The 21,457-nt window shown below is 37.3% G+C and overlaps 1 long non-coding RNA gene across 1 annotated transcript; it reads left to right on the top strand.

Moving 5' to 3' along the window:
- The first annotated feature begins 14,637 nt into the window (after positions 1-14,637).
- LOC112844741 (uncharacterized) lies at positions 14,638-16,730 on the top strand. Its single transcript, XR_003217486.1, has 2 exons — positions 14,638-14,838; positions 16,124-16,730. It is a non-coding gene; the product is annotated as an uncharacterized LOC112844741 (long non-coding RNA).
- The last annotated feature ends 4,727 nt before the right edge of the window (positions 16,731-21,457 follow it).

The raw sequence follows: 21,457 nt of genomic DNA, 5'->3' as shown, positions 1-21,457 counted from the left end.
TGTTCTCTTTATTCTTTATTATTCCCCTAGTTGCTTCCGTACACTTTTGGCACTTAACTACTTTCTCAGTTTTCAGCCGATTTCTCAGTTCAAACTCTATACTGTTCTGCTCTTTCTGCAAATGATGGCTATGACTTTTGGTGTTATTACTGTTATACTTTTTAAAATATTACACTTTTTCCTTTAATTTGTCCCATTGAAATGAATGGGAAACTTCCACAATTCTGCTAAAACTTGCTTGTCTTTGAAACTTAACTACTTTGTCATACTTTCACCTAGAAACTCCATTCAAACTTTAAAATGTTCTCAGATTATTGGGCTATTCCTGTCTGATTCAGCTTTTCAGATCTTCTACCGTTTTAATCTTATCTCTCTTTAAGTTTTCAGTTGCAAATTGTGATTTTTCAGAAAATACATGCGTTGCTATGGTTGCTATGCAATTAAGTCAGAGTGAGTGCTGGTCCGTTCTGATTTTCTCTTCATGTCTAAACAACTTCTTGCTACTCACTCAATTTCCACTCAACCCCCACAAATTATACATCAAAACGTAGGTATTTGCTGGCTTTCAGACAATGTCACTATGTTATTGTGAGATTTACCGTTTTTTCGCAATTTGCCTCGGAGTGACACAAGGTCTCAATACTCCCCATTCAAAGTCTATGGGGAGGTTTTGAAATTCAGAGCTGAAATTCTGAAACGGAGGCATTTTCAAATCGCCATATCTCTTTAATAAAGCAAAGTTAGGACATGAGGCTTGTGCCAATATATCTTCAGACACTGCTGACACTCACAGTGGAAGCAGTTTTTACAATTATCTTACTGTTGAGCAATGAATTACGTTTGTTTGAGGGGTGGAAATCTGTCCTTCTCTCAGTCTTCAAACTCTGGAAATGAAGCCGTTTCTTCTCTCGTCAATCTCCGCGATGGAGGCCAAAGAGCTATCAAAATCGCAGTGAAAGTACACCAAAGTCGCTGATTCACCCAGTCAAATTATGCTGCTAGCCCTCCTAGTTTTTGAGTTACACGACGTTTTGTAACTCCAAAAACGGCGTTTTCGCCTCTCACCGCGATTATTTTCTGACTGCCCAAGTATCTGTCTTTCAGACCGCCGCCCCTTTCCAGGTGGCGCAATCAGTAATGACACGGCTCTGCAGCTCAAAGGTCATGGGTTCAATCCACCTTGGTCCACGTTTTTTTTTTCACTACAAATTTATACACTATCACAGACTTGTAATTTATATTGCTATTTATTACAATCTGCAAAGTTTGATGATTTAGCAGCTTTTCTAATATGGACCTCAGATTCTTGTTAACGCTCCATGGCAGAAACAAGTACACAGCCTGATGAGCAGACTGAGGCAGTACCTCTGATTGGTGAATTGAGCAGAACCAGGTTGTTCTTTCATTTCATTTCTTTATTTATTCACACATGGTTCAACAGTGTTCTTTTTCTACATACAGAACCTTCTGCCTCTTTTCAGCAGAAATTCTGCTCATTCACCTCATCTCTTGTGTTGGAGTGCCTCTTGTGGCGCCTTTTGGGTAGTGCCTTAGTAAACGTGAACACTGCAAAGAATGGTATCAGACTGGTTTGTAGTGGAGGAATTTGTTGCCAGTTTCTTTCATCTTTAATCCGTATTCATGTTGTAATGTAGTAACTTTTGTGGCACAAATACCACAATATGGCAGAAACACTATGTTTTGGCACAAATACTTTGATTTGGTATACTTTAGCTTCTTCACCCCTTTTCAGCAAAATTTTCATTTTTTCACCCTTTTCAGCACAAATTCCATTTTTTTGAGCTGTTTTCAGAAAAAAAAACTCTTTCAGCAGAAACTCTGCTGATTCATCTCTTTTCAGCGCAAGTTTCTGCTCCTTGCCTCTTTCTGCAGAAATTCTGCTGATTCACCTCTTTTCTGCAAAATTTTCAGCCCTTTCACCTCTTATCAGCACAATTCTCAGCAGCTTCTGCTAATTTCAGCAGAATTGTCAGTCTGTCCACCTCTTCTCTGTGAGAATGTGTTTGGGTCAGTGAGATGAGTAGCTGCTTTGAGCCTGGCAGTATATCTGTTATGTTATAGTATTACTACTAAATCACAGTATTTCTGCCAATTCAAGGAGGCTGACTGTTACTAAGTGCATCAGTGTACATAGGTCATCTCTTGTGTTGGAGTGCCCTCTTGTGGCGCCTTTTGGGTAGTGCCTTAGTAAACGTGAACACTGCAAAGAAGTGGTATCAGACTGGTTTGTAGTGGAGGAATTTGTTGCCAGTTTCTTTCATCTTTAATCCGTATTCATGTTGTAATGTAGTAGTACCACAATATGGCAGAAACACTATGTTTTGGCACAAATACTTTGATTTGGTATACTTTAGCTTCTTCACCCCTGTAGGCAAAATTTTCATTTTTTCACCCCTTTTCAGCACAAATTCCAGCTTTTTTGGCTGTTTTCAGAAAACAAAACTCTTTTCAGCAGAAACTCTGCTGATTCATCTCTTTTCAGCGCAACTTATTGCTTCTTTACCTCTTTTCTGCAGAAATTCTGCTGATTCACCTCTTTCTGCAAAATGTTCAGCCTTTTCACCACTTATCAGCACAAATCTCAGCTGTTTTCAGAAAAAAAACTCTTTTGAGCAGAAATTCTGCTGATTCATCTCTTTTAGGCGCAACTTATTGCTTCTTTATCTCTTTTCTGCAGAAATTCTGTTGATTCACCTCTTTTCTGCAAAATTTTCAGCCTTTTCACTTCTTCTCAGCACAGTTCTCAGCAGCTTCTGCTCATTTAGCAAAATTGTCAGTTGCTCCATCTCTTGCTTTTGTGAGAATGAGTTTGGTTCAGTGAGATGAGCAGCTGCCTTGAGACCAGAAGGACGAAGTTCAAATCCCAGTCATGGCAAACCTGTTTTCAGTTTCTCTTTGTTCTGCCTCTTTTCTGCAGAAATTCTGCTCATTCACCTCATCTCTTGTGTTGGAGTGCCCTCTTGTGGCGCCTTTTGGGTAGTGCCTTAGTAAACGTGAACACTGCAAAGAAGTGGTATCAGACTGGTTTGTAGTGGAGGAATCTGTTGCCAGTTTCTTTCATCTTTAATCCGTATTCATGTTGTAATGTAGTAGTACCACAATATGGCAGAAACACTATGTTTTGGCACAAATACTTTGATTTAGTATACTTTAGCTTCTTCAGCTTCTTCACCCCTTTTCAGCAAAATTTTCATTTTTTCACCCCTTTTCAGCACAAATTCCAGCTTTTTTGGCTGTATTCAGAAAAAAGACAACTCTTTTGAGCAGAAACTCTGCTGATTCATCTCTTTTCAGCGCAAGTTTCTGCTTCTTTGCCTCTTTTCTGCAGAAATTCTGCTGATTTACCTCTTTTCTGCAAAATTTTCAGCCTTTTCACCTTTTCTCAGCACAATTCTCAGCAGCTTCTGCTCATTTTAGCAGAATTGTCGGTCTCTCCTCCTCTTTTTTGAGAGAATGAGTTTAGCTCAGTGAGATAAGTAGCTGCCTTGAGACCAGGAGGGCCAGGTTCGAATCCTGCTCAGGGCGACATGTTTTTTTTCACCACCATACAACTTTTTGCAACTTTTCATCTTTTTCAGCTTTTCAGCAGACAGCTTCAGTGTTAAGGCATCCACACAGCATTTTCGCAGGAAATGCAAATTTTTCTAGTTATTATTATTTTCCTTTTTCCGCCTGAAATTTTGCAGTGTATCTCGACCCGCAGTTTTGAGACAAGCTTCATATATGTTACCTCATTTTGTGCGGCTGGATCTGGAATGGTGTGCTATGACTTTTGGTGTTTATGAGTATTATAGTTTTTTAAATATTAATATTTTTCTGAAAATTTTCCCGCGCTCCTCTGCCAAACAGTTTTGACAATAGGGTTACATATGTTACATCATTTTGTGCGGCTCAAGCTGGACTAGTATGGTACGACTTTTGGTGTTTATGACTTTTATAGTTTTTGAAATATTTAGATTTTAGTGCAAATCTGGGCCAATTTCTAGCCTCCTGAGAAAGATTCTACTTTTGGCCTCATAGAAACAGACTTCATTTGTGGTGTGTTGGCTCTCTCTAGTGGTATACCCGGAGTAGTACAGCCAAACAAAAAAGTTTATGCTTGGGCGGAAACTCCATATCCCACAATTCATAGCACCCCTCTGCCGAGTTAAACAATGGCGGACACCACTTCGTTTTAAACGTCTTTTATTCGTGTTTCTAGGTCACAAAATAAACTTTTAAGATATTTTCAGGCGAGAATGTACGTGTGTAAACTTCAAATATCTGCTCGTTTTATCAAGACATCCCATGTCTTGATAGCCGGCTAGCTAGCTAGCGCCGCTAGCGACCCTTCGTGAAAAAGAACCCGGACTTGTCTTGCAGTGAGGCGCCTGAAACGTTTCACCACCCGATCCCTCGCCAACAGTCTGTTTTAGCTGGACTTATTTTTCGTTTATATGGGCCGATGATGCTGGTCGATGTGGAAAAAATAACTGAGTTGTTAGATGGTGGAGCTACAACCGAGGGCAGCAGTGTGTGACAGAAAGGACATGCCGCGAACGAGACAAAGGAGGCGGTGAGGCGACCGCCGATCGACCGGTGGTTGCTAACAGGCAGGAGCGTGAGTTGAACTGAATTTCAGGTAAGAAGTTATGAACTGCACTCTATTTGGGTCAGATCCCACATTCAGAGAAAATATTACGATTTATTCTGTCTTTATGAAGCCTCCCCTGTCATTCTCTGGCCTGTTGCAACTTCAATCATGAAACTGATCAACGATCGGCTTGTCGCTCTTGTTTATCGCTAAACACAGCAGCACGTTTAAGCTTGATCAGCTGTTGTTAGAATTCATTTGATTTTAATTTCTAGCAGCTCCTTCAGTGGGAGACTGCGGCACCCACGGTGTGGGATGGAGAGATTTCGCAGGTCTTTCCTCCCCACTGCTGTCAGACTCCACAACAAAGACTTTAACTGATCAAACACACACATGTGCAATAACACTAAGTGCAATAATCTTCCTGGCATCGTTGTATTTTTTACTCAGTTGTATATAGCATTTGTATTCTATTTTTATCTTATTGTATATTTTATTCTATTTTATTCTACTGTATATAGTATTTTATTTTATTCTATTCTGTACAGTTGTGTACTGTATTTATTCTTATTTTATTTTATTCTAATTTTTGCTTCATAACTTTTGCACTGTCCACTTCCTGCTGTGACAAAACAAATTTCCCACATGTGGGACTAATAAAGGTTATCTTATCTTATCTTAGTATCAGCTGATGTTTGCTGGGGCACAGCTGTAGAAGCCGCTGGTCCAAACCAGGAGATGTCCTTACTGAATCATCAGAGCTGAACTGGTGATGGAGAAACAGGTTTACCCTTTAGGTGACATGAATGAGTTGAAGGGAAGTTATGAACTGTTTCTGACAGACAAATATACACCAAGCTCCTGTTTTTGTGTAGCTGACGGCTGGTAACTGTGCAGGGGCGGATCTAGCAAAGCTTTTGCCAGGGGGCCAGGTAGGGCATTAACAGGGAAAGGGGGACACAAAGATATACTTTTCTTTCTTACTCTCATATAAAATATTTAGCTTTTTATTAAATAGTTATCTGCATCTTACAACCACAGTTTGTATAATAATACACAAGATTGGCTGTAGACCATTGTTAATCATTCAGAACACTGTGTAAAAATAACAAAAAACAAAAAGTGAATGCACAGCCGGCTGTGTGGGTAAACCAACCATGTGTGAAAAGTGGTCCATAATGTAATGCTTCAAAGCGTGTTCATGCAAAAATTGTCGGGTCTGCCGTGGTACAATGGGACTTCTGCTCATGAACCTGTGTGCACAGCGTCTGCAAATCGGCACTGTACGAAGTAACTTCATCTTTACACAAAACTGTAACCTGTTATCTGTGAAGCGTGAGCGGTGTTTGTTTTTACCATAGTTCATGGTGGAGAATGGCTGTTCTTCTGAGTTTTGCTCTCTGTAGCCGTATGAATGGCAAACTACAGTGATTAGCAGCGGCATAGGCACACATAAAATTTCTTCTGAAATTTTCGCTTTCTAGTTCTTTATTATTGTGTGGATGCTGGAGGCATCCACACTATTGAGTTCCTGTTTCTCTTTATTCTTTATTGTGTGGATGCCCTCAAAGGGCTTCCACACTATTGAGTTCCTGTTTCTCTTTATTCTTTATTATTATTCTTAGGACTTCCGTACGTTTTTTGCCGTCTAACTACTTTCTCAGTTTTCAGCCGATTTTCTCAGTTCAAACTCTAAACTGTTCTACTATTTCTGCTAATGTGTGCTATGACTTTTGGTGTTTATTACTGTTATACTTTTTAAAATATTACACTTTTTTCCTTTAATTTGTCCCATTGAAATGAATGGAAAACTTCCACAATTCTGCTAAAACTTGCTTGTTTTTGAAACTTAACTACTTTCTTGTACTTTCACCTAGAAACTCCATTCAAACTTTAAAATGTTCTCAGATTATTGGGCTATTCCTGAGTGATTCAGCTTTTTCAGATCTTCTACCGTTTTAATTTTATACCTCTTTAAGTTTTCAGTTGCAAAATTGTGATTTTTCAGAAAATACATGCGTTGTTATGGTTGCTATGCAATTAACTCAGAGTGGACAGTGGAAATTTCTGAATTTTCTCTTCTTGTCTGAACAACTTCTTGCTATTCGCTCAATTTCCACTCAACCCCCACAAATTATACATCAAAACGTAGGTATTTTTGCTGGCTTTCAGAAGATGTCACTATCATTGTTGTGGGATTTACAGATGTTTTGCAAATCTCCTCAGAGCAACACAAAGTCTCAAAACTCTCCATAGAAAGTCAATGGAGAGTTTGTTCAAAATCAGCGCTGGATTTCTGTAATGAGAGGCATTTTCAAATCGTCATATCTCCTTAACGAAACAAAGTTGAGACATGAGGCTTGTGCCAATATATCTTCAGACATCCCTGATGCTCACAATTCAAGAATTTCTTCCTCACCTATTACCGTTTGGCCATGAATTACACTTGTTTGAGGATAGGAAATTTGTCCCTCGCTCAGATCTGTTCAGATTTCAAACTCTGGAAATGAGGCACTTTTTTCTCTCATCATATTTTTTTGATGGATTTCAACAGAGACCTGAAAATTTCCATGACTGTTCACCAAAGCCTGCTGTTTCTTACGGTGAAAGAATGATTTTGATGCTCCATATAGATTTAGAGTTACAAAACGTTGTTTGAGGGCAGGTCAAGGCAGTTTTGCTTTGCCTCTACTCAGTTACAGTGTATTACAAGTCATATATCTTCAATAATTTATATTTTATCTCTGAATTATGAAGACCTGCAGATTTCCCCATCTCTTCTGAACAAATCGGTGTCAGAATGAGCGTTCTAGCCCCTACGGTTAGGAAATTATGGCCATTTGTTCGAGGGGAATCCTGAATGTGAGAAATACACTGAAGGAAACCCATAGCTCTCTCTGTGTCTGTGTGTGTAAGTGCTGATTACAGCAGGTGCAGCCAATTTAGCTGACCTAGATATACCAAGCCCAGACTCTTAACAGCCCCTGTACACTTTGCTCTCTGTGTATGTGTGTGTGTGTGTGTGTGTATCAATATCTCTCCCATGTTAAAGTATTACTCCTCCATAACAGTATTTGTGCTACATCAAAGTACTTCTACTACATCTTAGTACTTCTGCTCAATCATAGTATTTCTGCTAAATCATGGTATTTTTGAAAAATCATGTTGTTTGTGCCAAATCATGGTTTTGGGGCAAAACCATAATATTTATTTCATGTTATAGTATTACTACTAAGTGGAGGAATGTCTGTTATGTTGTAGTATATTTGCTGAATACAATATATCTGCCAAATCATAGTATTTATCCCAAATCATAGTATCTATGCAAAATTACAGTATTTCTGCTAAAAAGCAGAAATAGTACCTTTTAGCAGAAATTTCTGTCAAAAGATATTATTTATGTTAAAACATAGTATTTCTGCTAAATCATAGTATTTGTGCCAAATCATAGTATTTATAGCAAATCATAGTATTTGTGCCCAAACATAGTATTTCTGCCAAATTGTAGTATTCCTTCAAAATCATAGTATCACTGCAATTTCGGAGTATTTGAGCAAAATCGTAGAATTTGTGCAAAAACATTCTATGTCTGCAAAATCACAGTATATCTGTTATGTTATACTATTACTACTAAGGCATAGTATTTGTACCTATATATATATATATATATATATATATATAGTATTCCTTCGAAATCAAAGTATTACTGCAATTTCATAGTATTTGAGCAAAATCGTAGAATTTGTGCAAAAACATACTATGTCTGCTAAACCACAGTATATCTTTTATGTTATAGTATTACTACTAAGGCATAGTATTTCTACCTAATCATAGTATTCCTTCAAAATAATAGTATCACTGCAATTTTATAGTATTTGAGCGAAATCGTATTATTTTTGCAAAAACATATTGTCTGTTAAATCACAGTATATGTGTTATGTTATAGTATTACTACTAAGGCATAGTATTTCTACCAAATCATAGTATTCCTTCAAAATCATAGTATTACTGCAATTTCATAGTATTTGAGTAAAATCGTAGTATATGTGCAAAAACATACTATGTCTGCAAAATCACAGTATATCTGTTATGTTAAAGTGTTACTACTAAGTCACAGTATTTCTGCCAATTCGTAGTATTTGTACTAAATCATGGTACTTGTGCAAATCATACTATTTTTTGCAAATCATAGTATTCGAACCAAAACATAGTATTTGTACGAAATCATAGTATTTCAATCAAATCTCAGTAGTTGTGCTGAAACGCAGTATTATTGCCAAATCATAGTATTTGTACTGAAACATAGTATTTGTGCCAAAAGAGTATTTCTAATAAATCATAGTACTTGTGCCAAATCATAGTATTTCTGCCACATTGTGCTAGTTGTGCAAAAACATAGACTCTCTGCAAAATCATAGTATATCTATTATGTTATAGTATTATTACTAAGTCGTAGACTCTCTATTTTGTTATAGTATATCTGCTGAATACAGTATATGTGCCAAATCATAGTATTTATAGCAAATCGTAGTATTTGTGCTAAAACATAGTATTTCTGCCACATTATAGTATTTGTGTAAAACCAGAATGTCTGCAAAATCATCATATATCTGTTATGTTATAGTATTACTACTAAGGCATAGTATTTCTTCAAAGTTATACTATTTTTGCAGAAACATTGTACTGCTGGTAAATCATAGTATTTCTACTAAATAATAGTATTTCTGCCAAATCATAGTATTTGTGCCAAAATATTGTATTTGTACAAAGTCATAATATTTCTTCTAAATCATAGTATTTCAATCAAATCTCAGGAGTTGTGCTAAAACGCAGTATTATTGTCAAATCATAGTATTTGTACCCAAACATATCAGTTCAACTTATTTAACTCTTCTCAACAGCCCAACACCTCTTCTTCACCCCGTTTCAGCAGAATTGTGAGTTTTTTCACCCCTTTTCAGCACAAATTCCAGCTTTTTCAGGTGTTTTCAACAGAAATCTCTTTTTTAGCAGACATTCTGCTGATTCACCTGTTTTCAGTGCAACGTTCTACTTCTTTACCTCTTTTCAGTAGAAATTCTGCTGATTCACCTATTTTAAGCAGAATTTTCAGCCTTTCACCTCTTATCAATACAAATCTCAGTATCTTCTGCTCATTTCAGAGGAAACCTTTTCACCTCTCCTCTTTTCAGTACAAATGAACTTCTGTACCCCTTTGAAGCAGAATTTTTGCCTTTTCACCTCTTTTCAGCAAAAGTTTCTGTTTTTTCACTTGTTTTCAGCATAATTTTTCAGTTTTTTTACTGCCATACAATTTTTGCAGCTTTTCAGCTTTTTCAGTCATTTTCAGCAGACAGCTTAAGCGTTCCGGCATCCACACAGCATTTTCGCAGGAAATGCAAATTTTTCTAGTTGTGTGGATGCTTTAAGCATCCACACTATTGAGTTCCTGTTTCTCTTTATTCTTTATTATTATTATTATTATTCAAGTTGCTTCCGTACGTTTTTTGGACTTTAACTACTTTCACAATTTTTGTGCTATTTTCACCGTTCAAATTTTAAACTATTCTGCTATTTCTGCTAATTTCTGCTATGATTTTTGCTATTTTCTGCTATTATACTTTTTAAAATATTAAGCTTTTTATGCAATTTTTTGTCCCATTGAAATGTATGGAAAACTTCCAAAATTCTGCTAAAACTTGCTTGTTTTTGAAACTTAACTACTTTCTCATACTTTCGCCTAGAACAACCATTCAAATTTTAAAATGTTCACAAATTATTGGGCTATTCATGAATGATTCAGCTTTTTCATATCTGTTACCGTTTTCATCTTATCCCTCTTTAAGTTTTGAGTTTCATCTTTGTGATTTTTCACAAAATACATGCGTTGTTATGGTTGCTATGCAGTTGGTTCTAAGTGAGCCACTGTACCTTTGGCAATTTTCTCTTCATGTCCGAACAACTTCTTGCTACTCGCTCAATTTTCACTCAAGCCCCACAAATTATACATCAAAACGTAGGTATTTTTGCTGGCTTTCAGGAAATGTCACTATCATTGTTGTGGGATTTATAGAATTTTGGCAAATCTCCACAGACCAACACAAAGTCTGAAAATTCTCCATAGAAAGTCAATGGAGAGTTTGTTCAAAATCACCGCTGGATTTCTGTAATGAGAGGCATTTTCAAATCGTCATATCTCCTTAACGAAACAAAGTTGAGACATGAGGCTTGTCCCAATCTATCTTCAGACACTCCTGACACTCACAATTCAAGAATTTTTTTTCTCACCTATTACCGTTCTGAGATGAGTTACACTTGTTTGAGGGTAGGAAATTTGTCCCTCGCTCAGATTTCAAACTCTGGAAATGAGGCACTTTTTTCTCTTGTCATATCTTTTTGATGGATTTCCACACAGACCTGAAAATTTCCATGACTGTTCACCAAAGCCTGCTGTGTCTTACGGTGAAAGAATGATATCGATACTCCAAATAGATTTAGAGTTACAAAGCATTGTTTGAGGGCAAGTCAAGGCAGTTTTTGCTTCGCCTCTACTCAGTTATGGTGCATTACAAGTCAAATATCTTCAACAATTCATATTTTAATGATAAATTGTCAACACTTGAAGATTCCCCCATCTCTTCTGAACAAAACGGTGTAAGAATGACCGTTCTAGCCCCTACGGTTAGGACATTATGGTTATTTGTTTGAGGGGAATCCTCACCTAATTTTTGTGTTTGCTTATGTGCTGACTGAAGTCTCTCTCTCTGGCTCTCTGGCTCTCTCTCTCTCTCTCTCTCTCTCTCTGTCTGTGTGTGTGTAAAAGCCACCCCTGCACTAATTACTGATAGTTCAGAACAAGTCTGTGTGTATTAACAGGTTTCCACTCTATGAAACTGATTTTTCTTACAAATATGATTTTTACATTAACATGTGGTTTCACAAAGTGTAACTGTTAAGGCTATAATTTAGATGGTTGTCTTTAAAACCTTCACTGAAGAGTCTTGTTGGAGACAGCCACACCTTTACCTCACTGTAGCAGGGGTGAACAAGTGGTTGCAAGTCCATTTAGATCAGAATTCATATGATTATATATTACAACCAATATGTATTAGAATAAAAGAAATAAATGTGCAATGAACATGTCAGGAGTCGCTGTTAAAAAGTCTCATGGCAGTGGGGTTAAGGGACCTCCTGAACCTCTTGAGTCCTGCAGTGCAGTGAGATGACCCTCTGCAGCTCCTACTGCCCTGTGAGAATGCTTAGGCGATCACCAACACCAGCTCCTTGGTGTTGGTGTTCAGAAGAAGACTGTTCTTATTACTGCAGTCAGTTAAATCAATCTATCATAATACAATACATTTTAACATAATAACCTTGTGTTTATTTATGTGTTTTAACCATTATTTCAAATTCAAAGAATCCTGTTTGAAACATTTATTAAACTTATAGAATTAAATTTCTGCTAGTTGTTTTTTGTTGCAATAAAATCTAGCATATTAATATTTAAATTTACATATATTTTTCACGTTTTCAATGCCAATTTTGTGTAATGGCGAAGTTTCCCACTACCCATGAATGCCTCTTTTTTTTTACGTCTCTGGCTGACTCCTGAATCTCCGCCCACTCTCTGCTCGATCCCTGCCGGTAAGCGCTGCTTCTCTGTCTGTCTAATCTGAAATTAAATGTCTATAAGCTGTTTGAGTGATTTACCGAGTTGTTGTTAGTGACTTATAAAGCCAGTCGAAGTATGTCATGTTAAAGTAACACAATGGCTGCTTTTTTAGTGAAACGTTGTAATTTTAGTATTTAAAAGGCGTGTTTGGTATGCTAGCTTTAACAACCTAAGCGCTAACGCCTAGCCTAGCTCCTATAGGCCCAGTGTGAAATTAATATGGTTCATTTGATTGTTTAATACAGTTATTGTGTTGTATTTGGTTCATTCGGTGTGTTAGTGTTTCTGAGTCTCTTAAGGAAGCTGAAGTTAGTTTTCCTCTTCACAAATCAGTCAGTTAAAACGGCCTCGTTCTATAGGTTGTAAGGTAATGGGCCGCCATTTTAGAACCACTGATTAACTGCTGAAGCGCAGGGTCGGCAACTTCAAAGGCGCCATTTTACCGCCTCTGACTGAAGGCCGGGAGAAAAAGAGTCACGTGCCTGTGCGGGTGTGTCTGTGTTGTGGGTTAATTAACAGAAGGGAGAGAGGGAGTGAGGATAAAACGCATAATATAAGAATAATAACATTTCTTAACAGGAAGTTTTTTTTTAATTAATCAATTTTAGTTTTTTAGTTAAATTTTAAGAAGTATTTCACAAACACTTGTTTGTGCAGGTTGGTTGGTTTTTAAGTAAAACCTACACCTGCAGCTCTGTTTAACTTCTGACTTTGTGAATAATTAATGAAATATAAAAAAAGGCCACCTTCAAATAAATAAAATGCAGCAGTGCGCCATTAATATTATTAATATGATATGTAGATATTTAAAACAACAGCATATTAAATGATACTAAATGGCACTGTGTGCAGGTGATAATATTTTTAGGAAGCAGAATTTGAATGCAGACCAACTCAATTGTTGAAGCCTACAAATATATCACCCAAGCTTTCATTTATGATTGCTCACGCTTTGAAATTGTGATGTCAGAATTTGATAAAGTGTCCAGTGCTAGCTGTAGCAAATCATTGCTTATTAAATCCACTGTGTTATCTAATAGCACCAAACTAATAGAGCTATCACATAACTGAGAAACTTGTGTGGCTTATTACAAATTGATGAAACCACATTTTACCTTAATGAAGACAGTTATCTTTAATAAGGTGTAGAAAAAAGAGGTGAGTTGTTTGTTGCTGTGGTAAACAAAGAAGTGTACTGAATCTTTTGGACTACACAGAGTGATGCAGTATTGACTCTGATGCTGATCTGAGTTGTCTCATTCTGTATTTTTGTGCTTTGTCTTTTGTTACACAGAGTGAAAGAGATCTTTGGTTTTGCCTTTGCTGGTAAGTAAACAGTGATTGTAACTGAAGCAGTATGAACCTGGCATTGCGTAGCACGTTTGGCAACTTACATACAGTAGTTTGACTTTTTGTGATATGTTTCCATTTACTGATTGGCAAAAACACAGGATTTGTGACCTGTAGCAGCAAAGCCCCCACACAGGACCTCTGACTGTCCCTGAAAATGTCCCTGAAGTTTAATAGCCCATTTATGTATGATTTAAATTTCTTATGGCTTATCAAATCCAAACATAGCTAAATGTCAGATGTCTTTATACAGTTGTTCATTTTCTCCTTATGTTTGTGGATTTAAGTAGCAGACAAAAAAATTAAAGTGTTTTAGGGGAGTCAGTATAAGTGGTTGCTCAAACACTTAAGAGCTGCACAGTGATTGATTCATATTGTCTCTCAAATTCTGCTTATGTATTACATTAAAGTCAGAACATTGTAGAAGTATTTTCCCTGACTCGGTATAAGTAATAGCTTTAACAGTTAGGCAATAATGAAAAACTAAGACAACCAGAGGTGTGAGTGGACATTGTTAGGTAAATTACAGCCAGTTTGTCTAATTAGTTTATTACTTACTTGGTGAATATAGTGTGTTTTAAAATTAAATAGTTAAGTTGCCAAAAAGGTTAGGGTTACTGCAAAATTCATAAATATTCCTAGCAACGGGTACAATGAAAGGACTTTTTAGTGTAATATTTTAAGACATTTAATTTCAATTACAAAACATGGTGCACCTGTGCTATTGTAACATGTCAATATTTAAATGTATTTTAAGATTTACATATTCATATCAGACATGATGAGGTTTTCTGTTGCTTCTGATTTAAATAATTACTTTGTATCTAACATTTTTAACCTGAAAGGACATTAAAAGTTTTGGTTTTCACACTTTATTAGCACTGACTTGTGGTAGAAAATGTTGGAGCCACAAAGCTTCTGTGTAGGAAATATTTGGTATATCCTGCACTTGTGCCAACAAATATTGGTGGCTATTCTTTGCATTTCTGTAGTAATGAATGCTTTTATTACACATGCCATGTGAGACGCTGCAGTTCATTTATCTCCTCTTTAGACTACAGTAAGCTCATAAAGCCTTAAAGAAATTGAGGATTTTACTAGTTAATTTATGTCACAGTAAAATGGATTGTGTGTGAAGAGGCTCAACAGTCTGAATCATCAAACAGTGATCTGATGTATTGTTTCCTTTCTCTAGACTGCTGATTTGATCGTCTCAAGTCTGGTAAGTAAAGGTTTGTCTGAGGTGCAGTGCTGGGAAATGTTTCTCATTATAGGAGATTCAGTTTAGTGCAGTGAGTCAGCACAGCTATTGGCAATTATCAAATCCTAGAAAAGTCTATGTAAACATTTCCAGACTTACAGATCTCTCTTATCATCATACTACATTTTTAATTGGGCCCTAATATCGGCCATCCTAAGTTTATTGTAGATTTAGCGGAGTGTGTACTAAACATGCCCCATATTTGACTGAAATATGTAGAAACTGCTGTATAGGAGTCATCTGTCTCCAAATTTTTCATTTTGCCAAAAGTCATACTGAGTAAATTATTTTTTACTTTTATGTTAACGGCTCCCCAGACATTATGATATACTGTTGTACCAGGTAAGTACACACAGAAATGGGAATTTGAGACCTTTGGGCATTTAGGAACATGTGATGTGTCATAAGTTTTAGTTGAGTGCATGTGAAGTGTTTAAAGCAGGTGGTCTGAAACTGTCTGCTCTAACTTCATTGTGTGGGTTTAGCTTGACCATATAATGTTTACAGTAAGTTACTGTAGCACCACATCTTGGTTTACAGACTCTGTTTTTATTGTGTTAATAGAATGCAAAAGTGTCCTTAGGAATGTTCCACCACCATAGTCCTTAGAAATGTTCCACCACCATATGTTAAACATTTTCATTCAGTTGAATCTAATAATGTACTGTACAACTCTTCAGGGTGTAATGATATATATGTTCTGTATTTTTCGGACTGTAAGGCGCGCTAAATTCTAAGGCACATTAAGCCAAACAAAACAGATAAGTCAAACTTTATTCAACTCATTTACAATAACTCTCAAAATTGTTCAGTTGTAAGACATAAAATACAGAACACTCACTTTTCAGGATTTGTGGATTGATGAATGTTAATTGATCAGTTTGAAATCTGCTTCATAAGCATGGCTCTCAACAGGTGCCAGGCCCTTATACACACACACCATATTATGTTGAAGCACAGTATGAATTACTCTACGAGGGTGCTGACTATGGTAGCCATGCTCCGACAATACATCAAGTGGTGCTGCTTTGTAGCTTACCAAAGTCATACTAAAACATTTGACAGATTTTTGAGTGCCGTGTAGCACATAGAATTAGTTTGAAGTCAGTAAGCACAACCATATATAAGGTGCACTGTCTATTTTTGAGAAAATTAAAGGCTTTTAAATGTGCCTTATAGTCTGAAAATACGGTAAAGCCAGGTTTATTGTAAGTGTGTCTAATTCCACTTTCTTTCTGTCTTACAGGTGACCTGCTGCAGAAAACCCTCTCCCTCTATCATTAACAAGCAATTCAGTCTGTCCTATCACTCTCCCTCTCCCTGCTCCATCTTTTTTTGACAAGCCATTCTATCTTCTATCATTTCTCCGCCATGAGCTCTATCTAATTTGACAAGCTTGAACCTGAGTTGAAACGCAATCCTGTGACTTGAAATCAAGTTTTACCAGAATCTAAGTTTTTGGAATTGAAGTTACCAGAACTTCGTCAATCTGTTTTCAGAATTCTGAGAGATCTCCGCTCTCACTGCTCCATCTTTCCTGTCGTTAAACTCTCTCACATCCAGTCATTTTGCTGGAAATCACAAGTAGAAAGTTAAAATTACAGTAGTAGAATTACACTACAGTAGAACTCACAGTAGAAACTACTTACACAGTCCTACATTTGTCATTTTAATTTTTACATTATACTTTGGAATAAACACTGACAGTTTGGCTTACGGGTGCAGTTACTTTGATAAATTATATAAAATACACCTTTTTCAAGGTTTGTTTGTAATAAGATAATCTGGTTATTTTGTAATACATACATTCAGACTGTTATATTAACATAAATAATAAATTGGATTCAAATATATTTTTCAAGTCTGTTTCATTGGCTATAACATTTAACTACCAGTTTATACTATTATTATTTAAGGACAAACCCATTTTTGTCACTCAGTGTAAGTATTCAGTTATAATTGTCATCTATAGGCTGCCCTGAGAACCCAGACTTCCTGTTTCCTGACTGCTGCAGAACATCCAGCTGAAGAATCCTCATCGCCTGTCATCTGATCACCACACCATCACAGCTCCTCATATTTGCTTAAAATTTTAGATATCTGAAAGATTTACACAAAGTCTACTTAAAAGCTAAGAGTTTTATTATAGCCTGTTGATTGTTGAGATTTATTCTGCATATTACTTTACAGAAGTATAGACCTATTCATTAACCTGTCTGGTTAAAAAATAGAAGTAATAATATACAGTTTTTGAAAAAGCTACAATAAAACTGTTTTTAAAGAACTTTCAATAACTTTTATATTGAGTTTGTATTTAAGTCAGCCTTTTACATCTATTACATAGTTATAAGAACACTTTACCATTTGTATAGTTTTACATTTCTCCATTTAATAGAAACTTGAGGAGTCATTAGTTTTTCAGTGTTTACAGGTTGAATTTTGTTTACATTTGTGTATAAATACATATAAGGTCCAGTTTGTACTTGCACAAAATGCCAAGAAAAGGTCAAAGGTCACAGTCCCAGAAGCTTAGATGGCAAAAGGAGAAGGAACAGGTAAATGTTTCTCAGACCGGTGAGCAGGTAAAGGTGTCTGTTACAAGTATTCCCAGTCCCAAAGTGCAGCTCAGTGTTCAGACAGCCGCAGTGTCTTATGCAGATGTGGTAAAGAGAGGTGTTTGCTCATCATCTGTGCCAAATGCTAAAGTACAGCAGGTAGTCCAGACTGAACCCCAGGTAACTCTGCAAACGCAGCATGATGGAGAAGCTCCAGGACCATCTCATGTAGAGGTTACAAACAGTGAAAGTCGTCCACGAGTGAGTAGTGTCTGTGCATCCCGAAGCCAGGCCTCTGCTAAGTATGGAGAGTACAGGAATCAGCAATGCATGGCGAACAGTTTGGTTTTCCTGTCATTCTTACATGAGGATGAATTCATTACCAGAGCAGATCTTAACCGTGTGTTGGATAAAGGCCATGCCGTGTATTCAGATGCCAGAAAGAGGTTTGTGAACAGCGTGTTCCTAGCCTGCAATGAGCTTCCCACAGTGGTCACCAGCCGCAGACACGAGTATCAAGTGGACATGTCTCAGTTTGCTCGTTATGGCACATTTGATGGTACAGATCACCTGCCGAGCCTTGAACAGGGACTACAGTGTTTGGCTTCAGAGGTTCGCTATGCTTTGCTAGTCATGGGAGGAACCGTGATTGCAGTTTGCAGGCTGATTTCAGGTGAATACGCATATTTTGATCCTCACCCACGTAAGTCTACAGGAATGCCACTGTCGCTAGCTGTAAGTGGTGGCACTGCAGTTATGTTAAAATTCACACGTCTTAACGACATGATTGACAGGATCAAATGCTTGTACCGAATGTTTAGCATCGCCCCAACCTGCACTTATGAGCTACAGCCTGTTGAATTCCACTGTGAAAACGCTGCTTATCAAAGAGATGCTAATCAAAACACCGAATACAGACAATGCACTACAAGTGCTCCAGCGCCAGATTTAAATGAACCTGTTCCTGAATTAAACTCCCAGACATCCACTGAGCAGACACAGAAAACTGTGACTGACACTTTAACCACAGAAGTGACATCATCCAGACTGGATTACTCAAATGAGACAGCTGCTCCTGAAAGCAACCATCATCCTTCTGATTTTTTACAAAAAGAAACATCTGCATCTTCTGTGAGAGAAACTCAGGTAACATCAGATTCTGTTCCTCAGAAGGAATATAGAAGGAAGGAAGACAGAAGGAAATATAGTAAACAGGAAAGGAAAAAAATGAGGAGAAGATCACTGGCCCAACAAAAACTACCAAAAAGAAAGGAAAATCAGAAAAAGAAAGAAAGGCAGATGTACACTTCCAATGAAAGCTTTAAGGCAAAGAAAAGAAATTCCAGTGGAAAGTCTAATGATCCTGATCACAGACAAAAGAAGAGTGTGTACAAAAGTAATCTATATAAGCTAAATCCTACATATAGAGAGAAACAGAGGGAACATTTGAGAAAGATCTATAAGGAAAGAGATGATTTTAAGGAAAAACAGAAGGAGCAAATGAGAAGGATCTATAGAGAAAGTTCTAAAATTAGAGAGAAAAAAAGAGAACGTGTCATAAGGATGTATAAAGACAATCCTATATTCAAAGAAAAGCAGAAGGAACGAATAACAAGAACATATAGAGAATCTCCCGTGTTCCGAGAAAAGCAGAAGGAACGAATAACAAGAGCATACAGAGAATCTCCCGTGTTCCGAGAAAAGCAGAAGGAACGAATAACAAGAGCATACAGAGAATCTCCCGTGTTCCGAGAAAAGCAGAAGGAACGAATAACAAGAACATACAGAGAATCTCCCGTGTTCCGAGAAAAGCAGAAGGAACGAATAACAAGAGCATACAGAGAATCTCCCGTGTTCCGAGAAAAGCAGAAGGAACGAATAACAAGAGCATACAGAGAATCTCCCGTGTTCCGAGAAAAGCAGAAGGAACGAATAACAAGAACATACAGAGAATCTCCCGTGTTCCGAGAAAAGCAGAAGGAACGTATTAGAAGAACATACAGAACTTGTGCTGAATTCAGAGAGAAACATAAAGCTTACATGAGGTCATATGTTTCTAACCTATATAAAGAAAGTGAAGAATTTAGACAGAAAAAACAGTGTTACATCACTAAACGTTATGGAGAAGAGAGACAATTTCAGCAGCAACACAAGAACAATATGAGAGAACGAATGAGAGTAAAATATTGGAACGGTTTTTCTTTTAGACAGATGCATAATATCAGATGTGCAATGAAAATAAAAAGAAAATATCGTCAGATGCATCGGCCAGCTGAAAGTTTACAGTGTCATCCAGATAACAGTTTAATGAATGAGGCCATATCTTGTTTCAGGGCAAACATTAAATCAGCACCATCTTATGTTTGTACTGTTTGTCTAAAAGCTTCTTTTCCTAATCAGGTGAAAATCTGCAAAAGAAACAATTACTCAAAACACCAAACTGTAGCTCAGCAGTGTCTAACCGGTAAATTTGTTCATATGTGTGATGAAGCATGTAATGATCACTGCAGCTTTCCTGTTGAGAGAAAAAAGGAGTATATCTGTCACACGTGTCACAGTTCCCTCAAAAGTGGACGCATGCCAAGGCTTGCTGCTGTCAATGGTTTAGAACTGCAGGATATTCCAGCTGAACTGTGTGATCTCAACATTCTGGAGAGACATCTGATTGCCAAATGCATCCCATTTGCTAAGATTATTCCACTTCCAAAGGGCAGACAAAGACTCATACGTGGTAATGTGGTGTGTGTTCCATCTGAAGTCCAACAAACAGTTGACTGTTTACCTCGGCTAAGAAACCAATCGCAGATAATGAGGATCAAGCTGAAAAGACGACTGTGCTACAAAGGCCATCAGCTGTTCCAGACTGTCACCTGGTCTAAACTGATCCAAGCCCTGCGTAAACTGAAACAGATTCATCCACAGTACACAGATATTGTTATCAGAGATGATGCATTGCTTTGTGATCCAACGCTACCTGATGATGACAGCAGTGATGAAGCCAGCATGGGAAGTGATGATTATGATGAAGCAGATCTAATGGAAATTGACAACTATGAAAAAGATGCCCTTTTGTGTGAAAGTGAGTCTGAAAGTGAACAAGATATTAATATGCAATCCTGTGATGAACAACCAGAGGAACAAAATCCAGAGGAACCAGAAAGTGATTTGAACAATGGAGGTTTTGCTCTAGAAAGTTGTCTGCAGCCTGTTGACATTTCAGAAGAGATTCTCTCTTTCACTGATAACACATATTGTGTGGCTCCTGCAGAAAGAAACAATCCTGTTAGCTTCTTCAGAACTCCTCATTTGGAAGCCATGGCATTTCCTGTGCAGTTTCCTACTGGTCAGAATACACTGGATGAAAAGAGACGTCTTAAACTCACACCAAGTGCTTACTTCAAGTCAAGGCTTTTCAACATTGATGCAAGATTTGCTAAAGATACAAATTACCTGTTTTTCTCACAGTTTGTCACTGAAATACACCTGGCTAATTCCAGCATGACAATACAGCTAAGGAAAGGTAAAACTATGACCAAAGATGGACGCAAAATCACATCAGGAATGTTACAAAGTAAGACAGAAGTAGAGAAGCTGGTAAGAAATAAAGATGCAATCAGATTTATGCAGCCACTCAGAGGAACTCCAGCTTACTGGCAGAAAACTACCAGAGATTTATTCAGTATGGTTCGTCAAATAGGAACACCTCAGTTCTTTGTCACATTCTCTGCTGCTGAGATGAGATGGCCTGAAGTGATTCAAGCAATAAAGAGACAGCAAGGTGAAGAGGTTGATTTTGAAGCCCTGGACTGGTCAGAAAAGTGTGAAATTCTAAGATCAAATCCAGTAACCACCATGCGAATGTTTGATAAACGTGTTGAGGCTTTGTTCAGAGATTTGCTTTTTTCTCCTGCACAGCCCCTTGGTGAAATCATTGATTACTTTTACAGAGTTGAGTTCCAGCACAGAGGTAGTCCACATATACACATGTTGCTGTGGATTCGAGAAAAGGTAGAAGTAGATGTGGA

This window comes from Oreochromis niloticus, unplaced genomic scaffold (genome assembly GCF_001858045.2).
Source record: "Oreochromis niloticus isolate F11D_XX unplaced genomic scaffold, O_niloticus_UMD_NMBU tig00001124_pilon, whole genome shotgun sequence".
In the NCBI taxonomy this organism is placed as follows: domain Eukaryota; kingdom Metazoa; phylum Chordata; class Actinopteri; order Cichliformes; family Cichlidae; genus Oreochromis; species Oreochromis niloticus.
This window is presented reverse-complemented; position numbering and strand designations above follow the sequence as displayed.